Source organism: Paroedura picta, chromosome 7 (genome assembly GCF_049243985.1).
Source record: "Paroedura picta isolate Pp20150507F chromosome 7, Ppicta_v3.0, whole genome shotgun sequence".
NCBI lineage: Eukaryota > Metazoa > Chordata > Lepidosauria > Squamata > Gekkonidae > Paroedura > Paroedura picta.
This window is the reverse complement of record NC_135375.1, coordinates 70,262,226-70,288,905: the sequence shown is the minus strand read 5'-3', so window position 1 is coordinate 70,288,905 and position 26,680 is coordinate 70,262,226. Positions and strand designations below refer to the sequence as shown.

Genomic DNA, 26,680 nt, shown 5'->3' with positions numbered 1-26,680 from the left:
TATTAGCCTCATCCTAGCATATTTTCCTGGGTTCCTAGATGTGCACTGCGATATAAGATCACCAATACAAGAGCCTTCACTCTGGATGTTCTGTAGCCAATTAGTATTTCCCCCCCCTACAGATAGAAGCAATTTTCCCTTTAGAGTATGGTGGTCCCAGGGGTGCACTCATGTGTGTGTGCATGGGGGCAGGACAGCACATATATTTCAAAAAGTTCAGAGAATGCCATATTGCACTATCATAGTCTTTGTACGATCATTGGGACATTGATATGAACAACCTTTCCTCATAAAAACAGTTCTGAACTTGTACCAAATTACTAGTGATAATCAGACATGAATGTACAAACCCGTATTGCACTGCTGGCTTCTATGAAGGTGGATTTCAATTTGATCAGGTGCTCTGGAAACACAGCAAAATGTCTGGGGAGGGGGAAGGTAGCCAGTGACAATCATGCAACCAAAAAAAGGAAAACGTATAATCTGTATGTACCTTTAAACGCTTTTTGGATTATAATATTACTACACAGAGTTTTGTGGAAATAAAACCCATTGAGTACCTGTTATTTACAGGCAAATGTACCTATGCCTGTGGAAGTTTAGCTCTGTTAACTGTAATGACTGCTGCCTTGTTATTAAGAATTGATTTTGGGATACACAATTTTTTGTAAATATTATTCTGTGCAGCTCATGTTCTGTAGAAGTTTGTATGAAACAGTGAAAATCATGAATTTGCTGCTGTTCAATGAATCCTCACATGAAATTTATCATTACTAAAAAGAAACATTTAAAAGCTATTAAATGGAAACTATGTATTCAGAATCAGAAAGTCCCACTCTGTATTGTGCAAACTTGGCTCTAATCAGCAACTACGTAGATAATTTTAAAAATAATTCTATATGCAGTGGAATTATCACACAGGTTCCTCATTCAGAACTGGGAACTAATGGATGAAAAGGGTTACGGAACTGTGGGACAGAAGCAGGATACTGACATGTGCGGTGGATTGTATGCAATGTGCTTAATGGGGTCAAAATTAATAGGACTGTTTCCATGATCCTAATCACTTTTATCTAGAAGCTGTCCCCTTCATTTTAATGCAGTATTACTTGAAACAAAATTATGCTTAATATGTGTTCTGAAGCACATGATTATCCTTATTTCCTTGCAAACTATTAATGAAAGTACTAGCACTTTCATAATAGAAGTAATGCAATTTCATTTTATATGGATTAGTTTTAAGAAAGGTTCTTTGCTTCAGAAGTTACTTCCATGTAATATGTCTGTTTATACTGCTCCAAAAATCTAGACTTTCTATGGCCTAAAAAAACCCTGTGTCAATGGTTGTGATCAGTCCTTGGAATAACTTTTGAATGCATGTGATTAGCATCCTGTGGCAACTAATGTGTACAGCTTCTGATAAGGTCTGCACAGCCTCTCAAGTTATGTAGTAAACAGAAAATCAGTGACCAGAGAACACCTTTATTCTTCACAACATGGCTTACAAATATTTGGGAGCTAAATTCTACATAAGCAGTTGCTTTATTCTTTGTTAGGTTTGGTGCTGCTGACATAACATGGAGTACTGATTGTAGGACACCGAGCAATTATATTTCAAGTAAGTGCATTAAATACTTGCTAATCTATATGTAAAAACTGATGTGACATCTTTCTTTTTAGTATAAACTGTATAGTCAACATATTACAGTATAGCATTTCATACTTATATAGTATGCCTTTAGATAATATAATCCCCACCATATAAGAGCAGATGACTGTGTATATAATTACAATTTCAAAGGCAAATGGTAAATAAAATGAAATATTTGTAATAATTATTTTGGTTCTATAAGTTCAACACAAATACCTTATTAATTGTGGTGTGAAGTATGATTCTCCCTCTTTAACAGCAAAATAGATTAACAGAAGTTTAATGCCTTGATCTCTTAGATGTCTACTATTTTAAGAATATCTGAGTGTTTTTTAAACAACTCACTAAAAAGCTCTTTAATAAAACCGGAGTTCTGGAATAGTGTGCCATGTATGTTCAATCGATGGGCATATTATGTTTGTTTGTATACATATTATCGGAGGATGACGACTATGAAAGCTCAGGAATGGAGAACCAGTTTTCTAACCATTATAGATAAACACAATCAATCCAGAGCTGTGTCTCCCCTGTAGATTTTTAAGAATTATTTAAAAACAATAAAGGGGAAGAGCCTTTTAAAGAATATATCAAAATACATGTATAAGTATTATAGATATCACTGGTTTAACAGCTGAAAACTAACCAATTCAAATCCTAAATTTTACAGAACTTTATTTACTAAAACATCTCTCTCTCTCTCTCTCTCTCTCTCTCTCTCTGTATATATATAATATTATTATATTTAGCTGTTAAGATTTTAAAAGGTGCTTTGATTAGAACAAAAATATTGCCATCTCAATTTATTTCCCTTAAAAGTCACTAAGGGAACATCCTTCCCTACTTTTAATGCTGTGGAATGTTAAAATCAAGTGTTTTATTTTACATCTGTTTAGCTCTCAAAGGAAAAATAGTAAAATTACAACACATCAACTTTTAAAAATATAACCAGATGTTTAAGAATTTTTGTGTGGTATTCTAAGTACCATCAGGTGAACAGAGGACTCTGGTAGTTTATTAAGAAGAAAATACAATTTCTCAAAACATGTAGGCTTTGCAGGTGGTTAGCCGTGTTGGTGTGAAACAGTGGCATCTTAAGACCAACAAAGTTTTATTCGAGGTACAAACTTTGTTGGTCTGAAAGGTGCTGTTTTGTTATTTATTTTATTTCATCTGATCTGATATAGTTTACTTAAGTTTCATCACAAAGTCATCTTTTATTTTACCCAATGCAATCAAGTCATTCCAAACAGAATGTGAAAGGAAGCAGAAAATGTTCATTGTAGGAGTCATATTACTATTATTGTGGAAATAAGTGCAGGACAACTAAAGAAAGTATAGTGCACTTATTTCTACTGCCTGTACAACTGTGTAGTACACACTATTCTGTTATCTATGCATTTATACTGAGAAAGATAACAGATCAACTGTTCAGTTTCAAAGCACACACAAGATCTGGTACTGCAGAAGTACTTCATCTATGATTCTACCTCATCTATGATTCTACCTCAGTGTTACTCTAAGAACTGGCAACCTGCGAGGTTCCTGTCTGAAGCACTTCAGCTGCAACACAGCTGAAGGCAGACTCAAAATAGTCTCACGTACAACTTATCGGAGATTGTGATAAAAGGAAATGAATTGATTTCAACCTGTTCCAAAGTTAGGATATACAGACATAATCAAGAATCCAAGCCCTTACCTTCACACTTGTAGGTTGGCTCCCCAGCTGGCTTGCACTTTGCCTCAACTGACTGTGCCGTTCTGTGGTCTGCTATGAATACTACAGTCAGACCACCATGCATGACCTCTCTCTCCCTCTCGCTCTATAGATATATAGACATGCAGAGAACCACAGCAGCAACAAGTGGCTGTTGAGAGCCCTACTTCAGTTTATCAAGAGAGACTACTCACCAAAAGAGATCCTTCAGGCAAACATTAGATCTGCATTGAAATGAGAGGGATCTTGATGCACTTGGAGGAAAAACAGGATCTTACTTATGTCACAGCCTCACTTATGCCCACCGCCATTGCACAATTTATTCTGTTAACCATGTAATATACGTTGTCATTTTGACATTCAGACCATTTCTCTTCTTCCATCACCTCCATGCCAATCCAATTCACTTATTCTTACCAGTGATTAAATGGGGTGAGCGGGGAAGGGGAGGAAAGATTGTTATCCTAGATCCTGTATTTGTGGAAGATTTTCAAGCCAGTCAGATTAAGTATTGCGAAGATGTTAGCCTTGATAAAGGAGGCCCCACTGGTTTCCCGTCTCCTTGACACAATCAAATCACATAGTTGTATCTGTAGCTCTGTGGGACTGTTCTGTTTTAACACATCAGAGATGGAACGTTGGCTACTCTTCCTAATTTACTCACGTTTAACTAATGAGAGAATGAGAACAGAGGGAAGGAGAGAGAGATGGACTGCAGGAAAGGAGGGGTAATCATAGGAAGAACAAAGATTAACTAAAAAGAGCTCAGTTTCAACTTATGTAGGGGTATAAATGGGTACAGTAAGACAACATTATAGACCAGGGATACGTTTTCAACATGTTATCTTTTAGAAACAAGTAAAATATTTATAGCAGACAGAAACCACCAACATCAGTTAGTAATTAAATTGCAGTCCCTATTTCTTTTGAAGATACTTCAGATGAAGGAAAGGTGAATGATGTCACTTTGGGGTGAAAGGCAGGATGCAAATAAAGTAAGTAAATAAAGTCACAGATTTTGAAGTTGAATATTGCTTTCTTGTCCATACCATCTCTCTTTGATTGTAGGCTGCAGAGGGTCCAAATTGGGGGAGTCATTTGGAGCACCATGGGGTTATGTTTTAGACTCTGATGTTCTGTATTCTTGGTGCTTGGGGATAACTCTGGGAGGGCTTCTGGAGTTCTGGCCCCGCTGGTGGACTTCCTGATGGCATCTGGGTGTTGGCCACCATGTAACAGAGTGTTGGATTGGTTGAGTGTTGGATTGGCCTGATCCAACATGGCTTATGTCTTATGTTAAGTGGACAAGTGATTGCTTCCACTAGGAATCTCTGGCAGTGTAGTCTCCACCCAATGAGTTTCATCTATATGGTTCCTTGTATAGTTCCCAGGTCAAGAAGCTACCACACATAAACATTTTTAAAAACCCTACTTTTCAGGTATAACAACAGGCTTACATTTAAAAATGGATAATTTGTTTATGTATTTATTTTGCCAAGATACCAGTAGGATAAGATATTGCAAGTCCTAAGTTGAACCTTTCATAATCTGAAGCTTTGGTATAGGCTCTCCTAGAACTGCTGTGGAGCAGTTTGGCCTGTCACTTAATCATATTGTACAACAATAATTTCCCAACCTAAATAAGTAATTAAAATAAGCTAACAATAACTGTATAAATTCTTCAGAACTCATGTTGCTATATAAATTTGTATCATAACTAAATTGGCAGCAGACGTTTAATGAAAATCACCTATGTACCAGACCCAGTGTACTATTTATGTGCATATTTGTATATGCATGATCATTCATAGGAATGTATTTGTCAGCCACATAATTTAATACTCACATTTCATCAATACAATTCTACTGTGTGTCCCCAAGCATTTATCTGTAAGGTGATTACAAATTTCATTTCTGGGGAAAGGTTGGTATAACAAATAGCTGAGTGTATGTGAGTGCCACAGTTTTAAAATGTTCTAGTAGTAGGGTTGCTGACCTTCAGGTGGAGGCTGGAGATTTTCCAGAGTTATAACTGGTCTCCAGAAAACAGAAATCAGTGCATTTGGAGGACATAGCACCTTTGGAAGATGAATTGTAGGCCATTATAGCCTGGTAAGGTTCCTCCCATCCATAAACCTCACCTTCCTCAAGCTCCAACCTTCAAACTGCCAGGTGTTTCCCAAGCAGAATTGCCAACCTCCAGAGGCTGGCTGAAGATCTTCCAGTATTACAACTGATTCCTAGATTACAAAGATCAGTTCCCCTGGAGAAAATGGCTGCTTAGTAGGATGCATATATATATCCCTCCCTTCCCCAGGCTCCCCAGGCTCCACCCTCCAAATCTCCAGGTTTTTCACAATGCATAGTTGGCATCTGTTCCGAACCTAGAGCTGGAAACACTATCCATTAGCATCACCGGAATTACTTTTCCTGGATTCACCATAGTGGTGTTGTACAGTGACTAACCTCAAGGTGGGAATTAGAGTTTCTCTGGAATTACAGTGGTAGAATCTGGATTATGAACAAACCATGCAGTTAAAGCACAGAATTTTCGGTGAATTCTAGAATGTTATGCTGGCATGACGATGTGACACCATAGTCCTGTCACTTCACTGCCACTGTAGTAATGGGGAAGAGGAATACCATCAAAATGAACACAGCGCACCAGCCACGTCTGGTAGCCCACAGAAGCCTCAATAAAATTCCTGTTTTTGCCATGTTGCTGGGCTGTGGATTGAGAGACGGGCTGGTAAAGCTCTGCCACACTACTAACTATTGTGCTGTATTTGATGGGTTAAAAAGTGTTCCACCGTGATTTCAGGCAACCAGTGCAGAAAACCCAAGGAGGATATGTTTTTGCTGCAGACATAAAAGGAGATGTCATCTGAACTATACTTTTTAACTGCAGCACAAAAAGCAGATATTTAGTGGCCTATTGTTGTGTTTAGAGTATTAGACTAGAATCTAAGAGATTCAGGTTCAAATTTCCATTCTCACATGGAAACTCACCGGGTGATCTTGGGCCAGTCATACAATCTCAGCCTCACCTACCTCAAAGGGTTGTTGTTAGTTTAAAATGGAGAATTTTGTAAGCATTATTGGTTCCTAGTCACACTGGTAATGACTGAAACAGGGATACGTTTGTGACCAGAAGGTCTCCCAGTGCTGAGACTACATCATTACATCTTTGAACCCTACACTTAATTTCTTTCAGAGGAAGCAAAACTTGGCTACTTTGTAAACCTGTTTCAAGGACCCTGCTTGTCCTGCATGCTGCATCAAATTGTGTGTGTTGGGCAGTGGGGAGATGAACATTCATGATTAAGAAAGTGGAATATTGGAAAAGGGCAATCAAAACCAGAAAATTAAAATTGTAGTAAAGGTTACACTAGAGACACTGGGGAACAATTTGTAAATTAAAATGCAACTTTTCAAAGGCATGTTCAAAGTGATTCCACTTGGTTGGTTAAGAAAATTGGGAGGAGTTACAGAATATGATCTGAGATACATGAACGGAGGGGAACAGCATTAAAAAGGTTGTCAGGATGGGGTGTAATAGGGTCGATCAGAGTCAGTTTGCAGTTTCTTCCTGTTTGGAGGGCAGTTATCAAATGAAACTCTGGCCCCTGGCAAGGCCTTTGTTGTCTACACATGTGTCTAGGTCTTCTGCAGCCGTGGCCTTGACTGGGGTTAATAACAGCACTGGCTGTTTTAGTAAAAGCCAAGGGGATGTGACAGGTAACTGAGAAGGAAACTGTCGGCTGCCTTTGGCTTACGGTAGTTATTTGTGTCTAACAAAGCCAGTCCGTCGCCAGCCTCCTTGCAAATGAAATGAAGCGATGGGCTGGAGCCAGGCAAAGGAGGCGCCATGTCCTGACAGGCTGAGGTGTGACCTGACGTATCTTAACCCTCCCAGACATTGTCAAGAAAAAAAGGGAAAAAGGGAAAGGATGGAACTGGAAGGGTACAGACTTTAGAGTTGGGGTGCCTGGAGAATAGTTCTAGTGGAGAAAAGAATCAATACCATCATGCAGATCCAGAACTGGGGGTTGGGAGAGGAGTTGGTTGTCAAACACAAGGAAGTACTGAAATGTGGTTATATTTATCTAAATGATTTTGTGCATTAAAAAAAAATAGTTCTTCCTTGTATTTCAGCTGGAATCTTCAAGTAACTTTGTTAACAAAGGGCTAAAAATGTGTTATATGTTACAAAGCATAATACTACTGATTAGTAGTGAACATACTAAGAACAGATATACTTGCCTGTGGATGTGGTGATGAAGGAATGAGAAGAGGGAATCTGGATCCAACCTGATTCAAGCAGAATTCATCAATTTGGGGGACAAATATAGGTCACAAATTGCCCCCTTATAATGTGGCTACAGGAAATTATTGATCATCCTGATTTTAATGTGGCTAGACAATTTAGTAACATCATCATGCACATTAGGAACAGCCTGACCAAGTTAATCCATCCTGGAGAGATCAAATCTCTCCCTTTGAAGTAGAGAACGAAAAATGTCTAGAGATCAGCATATGCAACTGGACACTTGTTTACAGATGTTAACCAGAAAATTTGATATATACAAGACTCTTACTAAGTTTGAAGAAAATACAAATGAGTTTATTAAAGAAATCCACCAGCATTATTATGGCATAGTCATATGAGATGTATCTTGCCAGCATGCAATTAAATAAACTTGAATAAGAGGCAGGCAATGTGCTCTGTGTTTGTAAAAAAACATGTCCTCTATCAGCTGAAGCTATTTGGTCACTTCAAGCTATATCCATCTTTGTAGCAACAACTGCTGACTGAAGATTCACTTCATGTATCCTATGAAATCAGTTCTAGCCATGTAAACTGAAACTGTTTGTTTGCTTTTAAGGTGTCCCATACTGTTTTTTTTTTTTGTATTGGTAAAACAAACTCAGAAGGCAACCTATCTGGATATGTCTCTGGAATTAATGGAGGTAAAGATAAGGTTGCCAGTCTCCAGGTAGTAGCTGGAGATCATCCAGAATAACAACTGGTCTCCACTGGTTATTGAGATTAGTTCCCTTGGAGAAAATGGCTGCTTTAGAAAGTGGACTCTAAGGCATTATAACCAACTGAGATCACTCTGCACCCCAAATCCTCTGCACCTCCTCAGACTCCACCCCCAAATACCCTCAGGACAGTTGCTAGGATTTAATTTCCCAAATGGCCCAGAGGCCTGATTCAGATCAGAATTATAGCACTCACCCATGATTTTATTACCTGAAAGGGGCCCTAGGAGGTATTATTTGATATATCACTGAGGGCCAGCCTACACATTTGGGTTTTAAAAGGTTCTCTGCAGTTGGTGTGTGGTTATTAAAGACAGTTATTCAAAAATAGGGTAGAGTCTCTTTGAGCTCTCAGTGCTGCAGAAGTGGGAGGAAGGGTGCATTCCCCCATCCATTTTCTGTGACAAAGCAGTGCTGGGGAAAAAAACAAAGCACAGCACAGACAATAATTGGGGTGGGGAAGCAGGAACACTCCGGGCTCTTCCACACATTGGGCATTATAGTGTGAAGCCTGCTGTATTGCAAAGTGCGAGAAATAATTGCGACTCACCAGCACTCCACACTTCTCAAGCTGCCCCACATGTTTCTGGCCACTTTTCCCCACTGTAGACTTATTATTATTATTATTATTATTATTATTATTATTATTATTATTATTATTATTATTATTATTATTATTATTATTATTATTATTATTATTATTTCGATTTATTTCCCGCCACTCCCAAATGGCTCGCGGCGGGTTACAATGCCTTAAAAACCCATTAAAACTCCCATTAAAAGACTTTAAAATGTCACAACATGGCAGCACAATAATAAGATCCCCTTCCTACCCCCATTCCTAAAAAACGGGGGGGGGTGGAGGAGAAGGAGGTCAACGATGTTCAAGAAGCCCGGGGGAGAGCAGTCGATGTACCCCGGCAGCCCCAGCCTCAACCATAGACCTGGCGGAAGAGCTCCGTCTTGCAGGCCCTGCGGAACGTTAAAGGGTCCCGCAGGGCCCGCAGCTCACCCGGGAGCTCATTCCACCAGGTGGGGGCCAGGACCGACAAGGCCCTGGCCCTGGTCGAGGCTAGGCATGCTTCCCTAGGGCCGGGAACGACCAGAAGATTCTCACTCGCAGAGCGCAGAGCCCTGCGGGGGGCATAGGGCACTAGGCGGTCCCTCAGGTATGTGGGTCCCAGCCCGCGTAAAGCCTTAAAGGTTAGAACCAGAACCTTGAACCGGATCCGGACAGCAATTGGTAACCAGTGCAGCCGCCTCAGCACAGGCTGGATGTGGGCCCTCCAAGTTGTGCCGGTGAGGACCCTAGCGGCTGCATTTTGTACCAGCTGGAGTTTCCGGATCAGAGACAGGGATAGGCCCGCGTAGAGCGAGTTACAGAAATCTAATCTGGAGGTGACCGTTGCATGGATCACAGTGGCCAGGTGTTCGGGGGATAGGTAGGGCGCTAGTAGCCGAGCTTGGCGAAGATGGAAAAATGCCTGGCCTACTTTTCTGACCTGCGCCTCCATAGTCAGGGAGGCATCAATGGTCACACCCAAGTTTCTGGCCTGGGACGCGATGGTAAGATGCGCCCCTGCCAGGGTGGGTAAATGCGCTTCCTGTTCCCGCCCCCTACTTCCCAGCCACAGGACCTCCGTCTTGGAGGGGTTGAGTTTCAGGCGACTCTGCTCAAACCATTCTGTCACTGCTTCCAAACATCTGGCGAATGGTTCCGGGGGGGAGTCTGGGTGGCCGTCCATGAGGAGATAGAGCTGGGTGACATCAGCGTACTGATGGCAGCCCAACCCAAAACTCCGTACCAGCTGGGCCAGAGGGCGCATGAAGATGTTAAATAGTGTGGGGGAGAGAACCGCGCCCTGTGGGACCCCACAAGGGAGTCCATAAGGGCGCGAGAGCTCATCCCCCACTGCAACCCTCTGGGTCCGGTTCTGGAGGAAGGAGCGTATCCAGCGCAAGGCTGGATATTGTGCTTTGGCCTGCTTACCAGTGTCAATCACTTTGGCTAGCCAATCCCTCCCACCATGGCTGATTGACAGATGAACTTCCAGTGATCGCCATTAAAAAATTTTTTAAATAGACTTATTCATTTAAATAGCTATCCAAATCTTCATAGAGGCACAGACGATCTCAGCCGAGTGGCATGCCAGCTTATTCATTGATCCAGACAGTTCTCCATTTTTAAAAAGCACTTCCCATCTCCCGGAAGAAGGGAGAGGGAGGTAAGTGCAAAGGCAGGACATGGGAGGCAGATGTAGTACTTCTTCGCCTCCATAGCTGGTGGCTGCCTCTTTAGCTGGTGGCTGCTGGTTGTCCGCTGGGGGAAAGCACTTTTAGTTTGGTGAATCCACTTTTTGCGATTCCCCAACTAGCACTTTAAAATGGCAGATGTAATGAGCAGTTTGCTGGCCAGATGCAGGAGGCTGGCGATGTATTGCGGAGTAGCCAGAATATAGTGTCTTCACAAGGTAAGCATTTCACTATATTTATTGCGTGCAGAAAAGTCCACCTCCCTCATGCAGAGGTGTTCTGAGCCCAAACAGGCCCTGCTTTACTTACACACACACACACACTTTGGCTATAAAGGAAATGAGAACTGGGTTTCAGAAACCATAACCCAACTCATTAACAAATATAATGTCTAGTTTGGCCCTTTATGCCAAGGCTTCACTAAACCAGCACATGTTTAATAATTTAAAAATAACTTGCCTCTTGGGGTAACTATGGGTGAGTGGGTAGTTGTGAATTGCCTGTATTCTGCAGGTGGTTAGACTAGATGACCCTGGAGATCCCTTATGACGGCTGAGCCTTTTCAACTAAGATCCTCCTCCAGGTCCTATTTCTTCTCGCACTCAACTTCCAGTCACATAAAAACAACAATGACACATAAAAACAACAACAACAACAACATACATACATACATACATACATACATACATACATACATACATACATACATACATACATACATACATACATACATACATACATACATACATATATGGACCAATTCAAAAGAAAATGGCAATTTCATTATTAAATGCTGATTCTTCATGCTTTCTCAATACATTAAAATATGGAAACCTGAAAAAGACCCTTTTACTTCCCAGAAACATCTCCTCTGCCCCATTTCTTATCTACAGCAGCTTCCACTGTAGCTGTTTTTTTTCAATTTGAGTCTGGGTTGGATAAATGCATTTTATTTGAATGTATTATTTAAAGTTCTTGTAGGAGCAAAGACTAGGAGATGACAGTCAGCAAGGTATTTATTCCATGGCAGGACTTTGGCTGCCTCATTAAGGTATTCATTATGGACCATGTGTGGGGGAGGTGTCAGTATATCTGGAAGTAGGGTTGTTAATCTCCAGCTGGGGCCTGGAGATCTCCTGGAATTACAGCTGATCACACTAGAGAGATGTTTCCCTGCTTTGCTCTCCCCAGGCTCCATCCCCAAGTCTCCAATGGATTTCCTAACCCATAGTTGGAACCCTCTCTAGAAGATAAAACAAGTGTATATACTGTCTGGGAATTAGGATCATTTGTAGAGTTCTTGTTTTCAGTTTTACACATAACCATAGAGGAATCCGCCACAACTGCTTGAAAGGCAGCTCCCAATGAGAGGGGAAGAGAGGAGGAACAGTTGAAAGGACAGCTATGCCTGTCTGGAGTAATTCCTGTGTTGCACCTGCTCATGTCACTCATGCAGTGAACTAACCCTGATACACCATCCCCTTGTTTTAGATATGAACACACAATGATTCTCTTCAGCATAATCTCTAGGTGGGCCCTATGCATTGTATGCTCTGAACAGTATTATCACACCCTATTGGGCAATCATGGAGGTGGCTCAAAACACCAGCACAATGCCACATTTTAGCATTTTGGGATTTTTCATTCAGTACTAAGATTACTTTTGTTCTCAATAATACTTGGTTTTCAGTGCCTGAGTTTATGTTAGTATCAGATTTCAGATCAAGTGTGATCTAAAAAATACATGGATACTGAGGGAAGCAGATGTTCTTTGTTGACTGTTCACTCATAATTAGGAATGATGGGCTGTTCCCTTAATGTTGCAACTGGTTTCCTAAATAAGGTATTTAGCCACAGAGGAGTCCTAGATGTTCCGTCAAAAAAAATTGGGGGTGGGGGGAAGGCAGTTTAAACTTGGGATCGAAGCACAGACTATTATCACATGTGTTTTGTAAAGCACAGAATATTGAAAAGCCACTGTAAACCAAAACTCCATCTATCAATTTGGAAAACCACCACATTTGTAGCTAGAAGTCTATCAGCACAGCATGTGTGCATGTCAACAGCCAGAGACAGTCTCAAAAATGCTTAACCTGACATGAGTGAATTCAGAGGTAGAGACCAGAGAATATATATCTGATATTGATGGAAAATGAAATACCACTGAGAAAGAATTAGCCAATAGCCATTAGGGTTAAATGGCAACCCTTTCTGGGGCATTTCTCTTATCCTTTCTCCTGGGCACAGCAAGTTGCAATCTTGACTTCAGCACATGAGCACATAGTCATGAGAAAGCCATGGATAACCCTGAATACTGGAACCAATGTAATGAATGAATCTAAATCTTTATTGGCATTTCCGCACATCGACAAAAATAGCATTATGCCAGCAGAATGGCATAGTGCCTCCCAGTCCCTCCTCACCTTTTTGCTGTCTCGCCCTAGTCTGCCGCCTTTTTGCACTTTTCACCCTCCATATCACCTGCTGGAAATAGCGTGAGAGCAACATGCTTTACATGTGACTGTCTCCCACCTACCAATCAAGCTAGGCAACCAATACCCTTTTTCCTTATTTTAAAGGTCCCGTGATACCTATTAATTTTTTTTCCAAAAAAATTCAAAGTTCTCTGTTGAAATGCCTATGCATCTAATCATAGATGCATAATGCTTTTTGAATACCACCCCTTATGGAATCACGAGTCTTGATACTTTAGAGAGGCATGCTTTGTGTAACAACTTTGGGGGGGAAATTATTTCTGGCATCACCTGCACACCTGTCCACCTATTAGTTGCTCCAGGAAGTCAGACCTTTAAAAAAAGACAGAGAAGGCTTCATGGTAAAGCTGTTTTACAAACTGCTGAATATGTTAAACCTATCTATTTTTAAGTAAATGCCATTCTAATTAATTCTTAGAAAGCTGTTTTGTTCAAAATTGAAATTAAGTAAACACTTTATGTGCCATTATACAAAACAGGCTATTTTCTTTTTTGAGCCTTCTTAGAAGTGGCTGTGATAGGATAGTGCTAATTGTGTTGCTAAGCAACCAATTTTGCTGTCCCTTGTTCTATAGCACATAATCACCAGGAGGGGAAATGCTAAAAAAGTTTTTCTTTCCCAAACAAAACTGGTGACTCATTATGAGATGCTGGCAAACTGAGCACAGAAGAGTCTTCGTAGACTTCTGTTTAGGATTTTTGGCATGGTTTTTATGAAGCCATCTTGAACTGTCAGGGTCAGTAATGTTTACTGATAAGTTTATAAGCCTTGGCATGTTAAAAACATCCAGTGTGAAAATATGGGAAATTACCATCCTTTCTGTCGACAAGAAGAGAGGAGTGAATCAACTGACTTTTCAATGGATTTTGCACCAGAAACGGAGGATGACAATGACCAGGGCCAAGCAATCCTGTGTGCTTGTACATGGAAATGTTCCATTTAATGTTTTTAGCATCTCTAAAAGATCAGGAACCAGCAGTTTAAAGCAGGTATCCTAGAGAGATGCTGGAGTTTGGATGAGTCATTCACAAGAAGCTTGTCCAAAAGACATTTGGATCTTCAGTGGGCCAAGTCTCTGAATGTTTGTTTTCTAACCATGTTTTCTGTAGAACAACTACTTGACTGAATCTGATAAATTATCTCACCGAAAGAAACTTGATTCTTTAGAGAGGATTGTATTTTAAAGGACTTTATATCAAGCCTTTGCTGAACAATCGAATATATTATTTGGCAATTACATGTTTATACTACAGTTCTTTGAAGGTTTTCTGAGATATTCTGGTAACTGTTGTACTAAAGAGGAATGCTACTGAAGTGTGGGAAGTCAACCACGTAATTGAGAAGGAATCCAGAACAGAAATCCATTCATACTTCTCCAAGGTGGGCATATTAACTGTATTCATTGAGATATTTGTTTATGAAACAGAAGCTTGCATTTTACTTTATTACTGAATGTCATTGCGAATGCTAAATTGAAAAGTGAATTATTTAAACAGGCTTTGGTAATCACAAGTGCGCAAATCCAGTCTAAAATGGAATATTTAGCATTCCATCACTGTTACTATAGAGATTGTTTGCTAGTCACTTATTTTTCTGAGAAGAAATATTATTAAAAGTTGTGGGTAAATGTTGCTATTTAGACTTGCTTAAGAATTTTGGTTCTGGTATTAATGATAACATGAAAAAAAATGTGGGTCATGTTACAAGACCTTGATTTGTATGACAACTAGTATGTTTCTCTTGACCATATTTACCTGTAAGGAAATTCACTGATTGTAGGGAAATCTACTTCCATAAAAATATGTTTGCTGGAATTTATCCTGAATTAGCTTTAACCTGATAAATATGTACCCTCCAGAAGCTGTTCGACAGGACAATTTCATCTCTTTGTACATATGGATATTGATTAATGTAGCCATAGGATAAATGATCAAATATAATTCCATCTTCCCCAACAAAAAGATTCTGATCTCAGTAACACAAACAGATATTGCCACTGTGATGCATGCCCTTAGAACATATAGATAAAATCACTGCAGAGTTATCTACATAGGGATGCCCTTGATTACTGTCCAGAAGCTACGGTTGGTTCTGAATGCTAAGGCAAGAACACTGGCTGAAAAGAGTCACAGGAAACATATCACTCAGCCCTGTTTCATCTACATTGTTTTCCAATTTGCTTCCAGGACCAATTCAAAGGGCCTTTTCGCACAGGGATCTTTGTTGCAAATTGTTTGCGGAATGAAAAATCGCCATTTAAAATAGTGGAATTCGTTGTTATGCATACCTGCCTTTGTAGTGGAATCAGTTGCGTTTTTTAGCGTTTCCCACAGGCTTCCGGTCTCGGCAGAAATCGCTAGAAAGGAAGCGCTATTGCCAAGCTCGTCCCGCCCCTGGCCGTCAAGCAGCCAATGGGCAGCCGTTAGCATGCTCCCAAACAGCCCCTTTCCCTTTAAGAAAGGTTTAAAAAAAAAAAAAACGACCCATAGCAACGAATCTAGGTAGATTCGTTGCTACGGAGAGACCCATCCAGCTGCCTAATGTGAGCTGTCGTTTGATTGTATGATCGTTTGCACGCTGCCTCGAGTGATAAAAAAAAAATCCCCCCCCCTCTCACGGGCCCGATTTTCGGCTGAATTTATTTGTAAAAAATAAAGGGACTTTATTTCAGCAAACGGGCTTTTCAGTGGTTTGTGCTTAGTGACTAAAGGTGAAGGACTGAAGCCAGGGAAGCCTCTAAACAGAAAGAGGCTCGCCGGTGCGTTTATCCCCGCTCGCTCGGAGAAAAAAAAATGGCGATCGCTTCGCCGGAAGTTTGGAGGAGAGAGCCAGTGGGAGGGACTTTGAAGAACCAGCAACAATGGTAACGCACAGGTCTTTAGCGCTACTGTTGCAGATTGGTTGCAGGAGTGTATCGCTATCCGGAGGGTGAATCCACTTTTCTGGATTCCCCTGAAAGCGCCACAACGAAGCGCTTTTTGCTGATTGGTTTCAGGATTGTTGCAGATTGTCTACGACGTCGTGGGTTATGGCAAATTAGTAGCGTTTCCAAATAGCAACCATTCTGCTACTTTGAAGCCGTGCGAAATGGCCCAAAGTGCTGATATTGGCCTTCCAAACCCTTTATAGCTTGAGCCAGCATACCTCAAACACTGCCCACTCCCATAGGAACCTATGCAACTGCTCGGGTCATCCTCATATGTCCTGCTTTGGGTGCCTGAGCCATCTGAGGCTAGATGGGTAGCAACCTGAGAGAGGGCCTTCTTGGTTGCAGCACTGAAACTTGGAACTTAAACAGGAACTTAAACAGGGAAACTTGCCAAGGAAACTCATCTCCCTCCCTCTTTATCTTTTCCTGGCAGGCAATGTTTTAGTTGACGTTGCCTTAGTAATTCATACTGGCCCTTCTTCCTGTGTGCATTTTATAGTTTGTATGTGTTTATATTATGTCTTCCTTAATTGTTCTAAATATTTTATATTCTAAATGCTTTTCAATGTCCAAAATGTTTTAGTGTTTTTTAAATGTTCTATGATTCTAATGTTTTAAAGGTCACAATCTTGGAGATCCTAAAAGAGACATCTCATCTTCCAGTGCTGTGTTGAAGGCCCTGTTCTATGGAGACTAATTTTCTGCAGTGTCGATCTGTTTTAACGAAAAAAGGTATAACCCTTTCTTTACATGTAAGATTCAGAAATGAAATGGCCTGTAGCTAGTGGCTCCTGTTCCTGCATTGGGAGTTGCACTTGAACATTCATGCTCAAATCAGACTGGGAATTTCCAGCTCCTTAACTAACAAAATATCAATGTGCAAGGATGTCAAGCAGGGATGTGTGTTGGTCCCCCTGTAGTTTAATGTGTATATAATCATTGTAGAAATACTCTCTGGTCCACAATTTGTATGTCCTACACTTGGAGAGAAAAAAATGTATCAATTTTACTTTATGCGTTCTAATTTCCCTCACAAAGACTGGGATGCAAAGGCTACTGCAACAACTTAGTGTTTATTGTAAAGAAGAATGTCTTAACATGAACTACGATAAGATGAAAGAGTGGTCTTTAGAAAAAAGGCTAAAACTTTTTCTTGGAGCATAGTTAGAAATTTTATCAGTCAGTGCAATTCATTTAAATATCCGGGTATCACATTTAGTGAGAACTTGAATTGTAAACTTCAGTGCTTCTGCAACAAGCTATTCTGAAAGTTTTATTAAACAAAAGGAGGTTTCTTTATTGATCTTGACCTTAAATTGTACAAGTGCAAGGTCATCCCTTATCTATTATATGGAGTATAGGTCTGGGGATGGAAAGAGAACATCTAGGCTAGAAACTGTTCAAAATCTATTCCTTAGTACTTGAGTGCACTTTGCAATTCTAAAAATGTGAAAAAGGTTAGCCAACGCAAACAAATTTTGTCATCAGTCATTTAATGTTATCTTAGGATTCGGCACAGTATAGCCTTATTAATAGTCTTCTTGTACGTAGACCAATTAATATATCTATATTTGTACCCTATCATTTTTTTAATGTTTTACCAATCAAACACAATGCAATTTATTTTAACATGGCCCCAAGAAAGCACATTTGGCCTCAACCAGGGCCAGGTTGTTCTCTGTCCTGGCCCCCACCTAGTGGAATGAGCTCCTAGAGGAAATCAGGTCCCTCTCAGAGCTATTACAGTTACTCAGTACCTGCAAAATGGAGCTTTTCCACCAAGCATTTGGTTGAGGTCAATTGAATTGAAAACATCTACTGGGCCCCCAGAACACCCTCCCACTCAGATATGCCCACTAAGCAAATCATGGGGCAATCCCACACTGATTAATCTGTGGGGTTATAGTCGATATATTAACAATTTAGTTGTTAGTGATATTATTGTTATCGTTGTTAGAAGAAGAAGAAGAATTGGTTCTTATATGCTGCTTTTCTCTATCCGAAGAAGTCTCAAAGTGGCTTACAGTCGTCTTCCCTTTCCTCTTCCCACAACAGACACCCTGTGAGTTGGGTGAGGCGGAGAGAGCCCTGATATCACTGCTCGGTCAGAACAGGTTTATCAGTGCCGTGGCGAGCCCAAGGTCAGCCAGTTGGTTGCATGTGGGAGAGTGCAGAATTGAACCTGGCTCATCAGATTAGAACTCCACACTCCTAACCACCACACCAAGCTGGCTTGTTCATTGATGCAGTTATTCAGCTCATGTTGTATCTGTCATATGGTTTTTATGTTTTCTGTAAATCACCCTGAACCACAAGGGGAGGACAGTATATAAATGTAATAAACAAACATATATTCAGGAATCTCTTAGTTTTTTGTTGTTACTTCACATATGAACAATAGGGTTTTAATAATTAATTTGATCTATTACTTCTTAGCAAACAAAATGTGTGATTTTAACCATGCTTTTGATATGAATTTCTCCCTGTGGTGAATGTGTCTTTTTATCCTCCTCATTTTAATATTGCTATACATATATTTTGATATTTTAACTATAATTTCTTCTATTTTTATTAGGTAAAAAAGCACCCTTTTTGGTAAATAAAGATCAAAAACATTTAGACTCCACAGTATGTTTGTATTCATCACCTGTAGTTATAACATTTTTATTTTTGCTCCAATAGATTTTGAAATTGTACAGACTTAACTTCTGGTGCTCTCTCGAGTGAAATAATAAGTATATAGATTAATAATAGGGGATCCTTCTGCATTTAAAACTTCTTCCCTCTTTTATTAACATTTTGAATGAAATAAGTATAGAAACTGGTGGAAAATCTTAAACAGCTTATCCTAGGTTTTATTTTATATAGCAGTTTGATTTTTCTTTCAGAATTAAACATAGGATAGTTTACTTTGGATATTTTAGAAAAGACAAAAATGAAACAACTGAATTTAGAAATACGATATTTTAAATCTTTGTCTTAAAACAAGCATTAGGACTTTAAGTGCACGATTTCCCTTAGAAATGTACAGGAACTGTATGTTGAAGATCCCCACGGTACTCAACACAGCCCTGTTTATCTCCTCTCCAGCACAAGTGCACAGGTGATACACGCTTCATGTCTAGCCCATCATTTCCTCATTTTCCCTACATTTCCCCAACTTCCATTGAGAACTGTTGGATGGGGGTGTATGGGACATGCATACAGAATTCCTATTCCTTGAACCGCCTGGTGTACTGCCTCCTTCTGTATCTAGGGTTGCCAGCCTTCAGGTGGGGCCTGGTTATCTCCCAGAATTACAAATTATCCCTAGACTACAATGATCAGTTCCCTGCGGAACGATGGTTACTTTGTAAGATGGACTCTATGGCAATGCCCAGTTGGAATTCCTTCCCTCTCTGAACCTCGCTCTCCCAAGATTCTACCCCCAAATCTTCACAAATTTCCCAGCCTGGAATTGACAATGCTATGACCCTTACGAATATGTAAGCCAGTTGAGTTCCACTAGTTTCTGCTCCTGATTCTGTATTGTTTACATCTTTCACCGAGGTACTTTATCTATGGAATGACTTATCAAAGGTTTATTTATTTCAAAAATGTCTATGCAATTTTCAGAGAACCCATTTGAAGTGAGAACTCCATCTCTATCACATTTAGAATTGTTTTTTTTCTTTTTTGTGCTTTTAATTATTTAATTTTATTTAGCATTTGCAAGTTGGGTGATTTGTTTTGGGGCTATTTTGATTTTATTATTATGTGATTTAATTGTTGTAAGTTGCTGTATGAATATTATAAGACCTGGGGGGAGTTAAAAGCTATTTTACTGTATTTAGGGCTGCCAGTTCCCTGGGCAGGGCAGGAAGGTCTCTCATCTTCTACTCCTGCTCTGAGTAGTGGTGGTGAACAAATGTCCAAAAATCATGATGCCAACTGCATGTCACATCCAGTAAAAACAAACACACGTTTAAAAGGGTTGCCCTAGGAATCACCGGAAACAGTGTCGTAAAGCCAGACTGTGGCAATTCCTATTGACAAAAAAGCCTGATGCAGCTTAAGTGAAATATTTTAAATCTCATTCATTCAAAGGAGGAATCTAAGAAATTTAAAAATGGATAGCACCTAATATGTACTGTGGACCAAATCATGCATTTGGACCAAATTGTTAGATCCTCAAAATTAATATGAAATGATGTGATCGTGCAATATTTTCAAGTACAGGTAAAGAATAGGCTGCAGAGCCACTACATAAAAATGAATTGCATAAAATAGAGATAAACATTTTATCTATTCAGCATCAGGAAAGTTCATAGCTTTTCTAATACTGAACTCGGCATACTCATGATGTTAATAATTCACTTAGTTAAATTATTTACTTTGCTTTTTTGTTCTACTGCTAAACATTATATACTTATCTACACTGATTTCTCTACTTTATTTGGCCCAAATGAAAATCTTGTTTATGCCAACTGATGAATACGCATTAACATTTTTAAATAATTATGTCTGGACACTGGTGTATTTTTCACGTCTAGTGGCAGTTCAGTTCTCAGAAAAGCAAAATGAATAAGAAACTTATGACATGGCAGAATACCTGGAAGATAACAGAAACTGAGGCCCCTGGATCAGAAACTTTTTAATGATTAGGGTGGACAAGAAAGTAGTTTTCAAAAGATACTGTTTAGCTTACCATTATATGACTAATTTGGTTCCCAAATGTTAAGACATAACATTTTTTTTGGGGGGGGGGATAATCTAATGAAATGGTTTTCTCTGACAGAGCAAAAAATTAAGGGCCACAGTGTGCCTGGTTGAGGGGCAAAGCACCCTAGTTTTACCAAGGGTTAACACACATAATTGGGGGGGGGGTCCTGGTTCAATTTGCAGGTGTTTCTAATTAGCCTTTCTCTAAGATACTATCTGTATCTCTTTCAAGGCTTAATATCAGAATGTGGTAATTGGTTAAAAAAACCTGCACTCTGATCAGTAAAATTAGATGGGAGGAGGGAGCCAGGAGGAAGTTGCACAATCTCTTGGAGAGCTCTGATTGGATTCCAAAGATCATCTGAGGCCAGAAAGCAAGAAACTATAATTTGACCTTAGATAAGGGTAATACTGACTTTTGATTCCATGGGAAAGATTGCATAGGCTTCTAGCCAGGACTCTGCAGTTTTGACTGGTACAGCCAGGTATTAAACCACCTTAGTGCAGTGGTTCTCAACCTTTTCTTCGCTGTGACCCCAACTTCGGCACCGAAGCCCAGCAGGGACCCAGCTGGAGGAGCTGCCAGCTAGCGCTGCAGAGGCAATTCTGCCACCCCCCCCAGCTGTGACCATGGGTGACCCCCTGCAGGAGGTGACTGGAGGGGGGTGAGGGCCCTGCCCAGGGAAGGGGACTGCTGCCGCCGCTGCCACCACATCCACATTGCTTGCTGTCCCACTCTAGGCCCTGCTTGGGCACACGTCTTGCTCCCTTGACTTGACGCTTCTTTCCTATTTCCCTTCTTTTAACCGTGGGGGGGGGGGTGTCCACGGCGGCCCTGCTGCAGAGCACGCAGGGCTTGGTGGATGGAGTCGGGCAGGATGGGGTGACTTTGGACCCGCGGGGGATGGGGTCGCTTTCTTGCCAGCTCTGAAAGAGCTGAGTGAAGCGTTTTGGCACATTCCTCGGTAGGTGCTGGCGCGACCCTCCAGACAGGTTGAGCAGCTACAGAAGGAGCCAGTGGGGCACTGGAAATGTGTGTGCGCATGCATGCACACAGCCATCGAGGTGGCTTGGAGGCAGCCATTGTCATGGCTCCGCTGCCTCCGCCCACCTCCGCCGGCTGCGGCCTCCGCCCTGCTGCCACTACCTGCCATCACCACCACACACCTTCACATGCTGCCACCTGCCACCACAGCGGCAGGCAACCTGGCAACCATGGGGAAGGGGCCAGGAGACCCCAAATGGGGTCCTGACCTCAAGGTTGAGAACCACGGTCTTAGTGGCACAATAGTGAGGAATATGGTTGGGAAGCATAGCTGTGTACATGCCCACCTGGGTCCCCTCCCCTTATCACCCCCTCCAGGCCCATCACTGGTCATTTGGGGAGTGAGGATGGATAGACATGACCATTTATGGTCATATCACCCAATAAATGTTAACAAATTTCAAAAATATATTAAACATTAATTAATTCCCACCCATTCAGGATACCCATCCATGGCCATCAAGAAACCCCAGGGTTTCATGAAACCCTGGCTGAGAAAGCCTGTATTAAAGTGTCGGAAAGAAAAAGTTAGCCTTTGTTGTGATCTTTGCTAATTAACTCTAGAGACTGTGTTGCCTAGTAGTAGTTTTAATTTTGTTTGCTCAATAAGATTGTTTGTATTTTTCTAAATATTTTGGTCTTCTTGGGTGCATTTAACCTCAAAGACCCAGAGGTTTGAGCACTGCTTACTAGTTGAGGAAGCAGTGGTTCAGAGGGACCCAGGCTTGGGTTTTTCTTCCAGAATAACAATTTTATTTATTTGTATTGATGATTTCCTTACTGTATAGCCACCAGCTGCAGGAAGAGCGACACTCTTGTGGTCATTTACAGGAGAGGCCTTAGTAAGTTTCCCTTTTCCTTAAGTGAAAGATTGCTAAGACTTGATACTGGCTCATAAACAAAAATTCCTTGAGATCATTAAATAATGTTTAGGGAAAAGTGGGAGGCAAGCACAGTAAGAAAAATGAAATAAATCCATTTAATCCTTTCAGTGTTTCTATATGAGAAATTAGACAGATGTGTTTGGGAAGGGAAGAAAGGAACTCACCAAGGGTTGGGGTGGAACTCTCTAGGAATCCACACACTCTGGCTTTAACCCTTTACTTAACTGAAAAACACACTAAGTACTGTCTTGATGCAGAAAATAAGTTACTGTGATTTGATAATAAGGAAAGGAAGCAATGGTCGATTCTTTAAGAGGATTCTAACTGTAGTTGAAGCTGTCAGATTTAAGCCGTCAGTCCATACCAGCAAATATCCTGTCAGTTGTTCCCTTGCTTCCTCATAAAAACAAACTGAGGTAGCTGGACTGCCTGTTTTCTCAGAAAACCAAAGCACACTGTACTAGACATAACAATATATACATTCTCCCTATAGTACAGTTATCTGGCTCATGATAAATCCTAGGTATGAAGCAGCCTTGGGTTGTAGTCATAATCTGGACAGTAAAAGTAATTCAGCAAATTGACAAAATGGCAAGAGAAAAGGATTCTCTTGCACTCACCTCCCCTTGATATGTATATCCGTCTGAGCATAACAACTTCACTGTTCTTATGTTTGAGTACTTTTTTCGGTTCTTGTGTCCCTATAGTTCCCTCATCAAATTTAAAGCTTCCTTTAGACAAGATTGTTGCTGCTTGATTCACAGATGCTGATTCACGGGTACCATAGCCTCTGGGTGTGTAGTAGGGTCTCTGTGCAGAGGGCCGTTGGTTATTTGCCCCTACAGAATGTCCAATGACATGGACCAGTGGCTCCTCCGTTGTGTCGGCAGCTGGCCACTTCTGCTGCAGTGCCTTCTGGATTGGAGTCCTCATGGAAAAGCAGTCTCCAAGTGGAATGTGTGGGAAGAGAATGGAATGCCATCACTTGACAACAGGAGTTTGGACAGATTTGAACCATAGAAAGACAGAAACAAAAGAACAGATGAGAATACAGTAGCAGAAACCTACTGTCTGCACTCACATTTTTCCCCACTGTAAATCTTGCTGAATTCTGGTCGATTTGAACCTGTATCTACAGCCTTCCTTTTTCCTGATTTTAAACACATCACCTTTCTGCATTTGCATTGTCCCAATTTTCAGTCTCCTTCCTGCTTGATTGGGGGAGGGGGGGGTTGAAGCTCCAACTGGCACTGAAGGAGCACAAGGCTGGAGAGTGCTTATTTCCTGTCTTTTGTCTCCTGTTGATACAGCCAGAGCAAGCTGGGGGAGGGGCAAGTGGGGCATAAGGCTCCTTGTTTATCTTTCTTTTCCTGCAGGAGCGGGGTGGTGGGAGGGAGGGAGGGGAGGCAGCTGCCTGGCAGAGAACGAGGCGGGTGAAAGTAAATCCAAGAGGCAAATCTCTGCTCATAAAAATGTAGATTTTTGGAGCACAGTCACTTTAAAATAGATCCCAAAATAAGGGCAAAAAAAAAAAGTCTTGTGAGGGAATAGCAACTGGGAACCAGACAGTCTTTGAATTGTCACCCTGACCAATCAGCAATAGACTGCTTTGCTACATCAGCATTGGACGCATGGGGCAGTAAGTTCATCCAGCAAACTTCAGAACATCTAGACTTAATACTGCGATTCTTGGAGCGGTTTCCTCAAATGTAGCAAGTTATATCTGCTCCTGGGTATCACAGGGGAAAGGTAATTTCACTGCATATCAATCATAGATGTTGCAGAGGGAAAATTTAAAGAGCTAAATATCAAAATGGAAATCAAATAACATATAGATGACTTTCTTTAATTCGGGATCACTGGGGTAAAATCCCAGTGCAGATTCACCCCAGGATACAAAAACAGCAACGCCTGGAAAACTCATGGAAAACCAATGTTTGAGTTGTGTAGGAACTTCACTGGCAGACCTACAGGCACAAAGCCTTCCCGCTGAACAATCTTCCCCTAAAGCAGCTTTCTGCGTTTGTAGTCTACAGTGGTGGAATTTATAATGTATAAGACATTCTCTCATATTTAATAGAACTAGGAACATAATTTGAAGACTTGCGCTAAAATCACAAGTTAGGTTCACAATGAGGTCTAGAGACTGCTGTACAAGATGCTTTCATTGCTGTTTAGTTGCCATTCTTCATTCTGTCAGTTTTTATTTGTGGACCTCAAAATATTATGCCATGCTGGGCAACCATTCTGTTCTAGGATTGGTTCATCCCAATGAGATTGGATTATTATATGCTTTGTGCAGAGAATACCCTGTGGAGGGCTGCACGTAATTTCTTCATTTCCCCTGGTAGTTCAGCATTTTCAAAAAGTGTAATACATCTAGAGAAGGATTTTAAGAGAGCCAGTTTGGTGTAGTGGTTAGGAGTGTGGACATCTAATCTGGCAAACCGGGTTTAATTTTGCACTCTCAGCCTCACCCACCTCACAGGGTGTCTGTTGTGGGGAGAGGAAAGGGAAGGCGACTGTAAGCTGTTTGAGACTCCTTCGGGCAGAGAAAAAGCAGCATATAAGAATCAACTCTTCTTCTAAAACATGCTATTACTTTACTGTACCAAAGATCTCAAGTCACATATGTGGTTTTCTCCCCCCCCCCTTTCTATCTTTACAATAACCTCATGATAAAGGCTAGTAACTGGCCCAGACTCACTCAGTAAGCCCTATGGCTCTTTTTATTTATGTAATGGATTAAATATAAGAAATAGGCCTGAATTTTTGTTTCTAATTAGAAGGGGTTTACCCCAGTACAAAAAAAATGCATGTCATTCAAAAGCATGCTTTTCTTTCTTTCTTTCTTTCTTTCTTTCTTTCTTTCTTTCTTTCTTTCTTTCTTTCTTTCTTTCTTTCTTTCTTTCTTTCTATATATCACATTTATATACTTTCAGGCTGCCAATGTGCTGTTACAAACCCCCCCCCCCCCGCAACAAACCATCAAGCGCTTCACTGCTTTTCTGTTTGTAGCATCATATAAGTACACACCTGTTGTACCCATGGTAATCAATTCATGGCCCACTTTGTGAACCTGGGAGTAACATTTCTCACAGTGGGAAATGTCAATGTGAACTAGGCTGTGCATGAACATAACTTCTGTGACTGCAGCAACAGTTCACTCTATTTTTTCACACAGATTTGGGGGGGGGCGGTTCACCATGGGCTTTGGGTAATCTGAATGTAAAACTTTATATACAGATAGTTGCCAAAAGGAGGGCATACTTAACACTACCCGAACCTAGCATGTCAGACACTTGGGGCATCTCTTAGCACTATGAGACTACCTTCATCGACCGCCATTCTTTTCATACAGATTTCAGCAGTGTCTCCAAACACACCTATTTCTATACCGGCAGTCGGAGAAGGGCTCAAGTTTAGGGGGAGGCCGCGACGTTCACCCCACGAGGTGCCTTCTCACCCCCCAAAACTCAGCTTTGTGCTGCGGCCTGAGGTCTCAGTCGATCGCTGGCGAGGAGGAGATCCGCACCCGTTCAAAGCTCTACTTTCTCTTGCAATCGACAGGGTCCCTCCGCGTCCGGCCACCGCGGCCGATTCCACTCCCGCTTCGAAACGTAATTCCACTGATAGACAATGAACTCCAGCCCTTAGCGCAGCGGGGAGCCGTGCGAAGCCAAAGCTTTGATCTCCACAATGTCCCCTGGCGTTCGGAGGGCAGGAAAGGATGGGGGGGGGGGGGGCGTGAGAGTTTCCGTCCAGAAGCTCTCCGGTGGAAGCAAGGCTTGTGCTGGGAAAGCGGGAGGGGGCCGGGAGGGTTGCTGTTTGCAAAGAACCGCCTGAGTCGGTAGGAATAGAAAACGCCTCGAGAATTCACTTTGCGCATCACAGCTGATCTTCTGCATTCACATACAGGTGAGCTGTGTGCAGAGAGTTTCTCCGCGGGGTTAAACGAAAG

At 41.2% G+C, this 26,680-nt stretch overlaps 2 protein-coding genes across 3 annotated transcripts in view; one reads left to right on the top strand and one right to left on the bottom strand.

Annotated features, from left to right (window-relative positions):
* Positions 1–369, bottom strand: part of ALDH1A1 (aldehyde dehydrogenase 1 family member A1) — a 46,497-nt gene extending 46,128 nt beyond the window's left edge. The window contains exon 1 of the mRNA XM_077344791.1: positions 351–369. The gene's annotated coding sequence lies outside the window, so the exon portion shown is untranslated. The remainder of the gene's footprint in view (positions 1–350) is intronic.
* Positions 370–1,532: 1,163 nt separating this feature from the next.
* The window catches only part of LOC143841078 (cytochrome P450 1A1-like), a 40,251-nt gene continuing 15,103 nt past the window's right edge, over positions 1,533–26,680 (top strand). The window contains exons 1-2 of one of the 2 annotated variants that reach the window (XM_077344788.1): positions 1,533–1,618; positions 14,414–14,540. The gene's annotated coding sequence lies outside the window, so the exon portion shown is untranslated. Of the gene's footprint in view, positions 1,619–14,413; positions 14,541–26,491; positions 26,638–26,680 lie in introns of those variants that run through there. The other variant, XM_077344787.1, reaches the window with a different exon arrangement.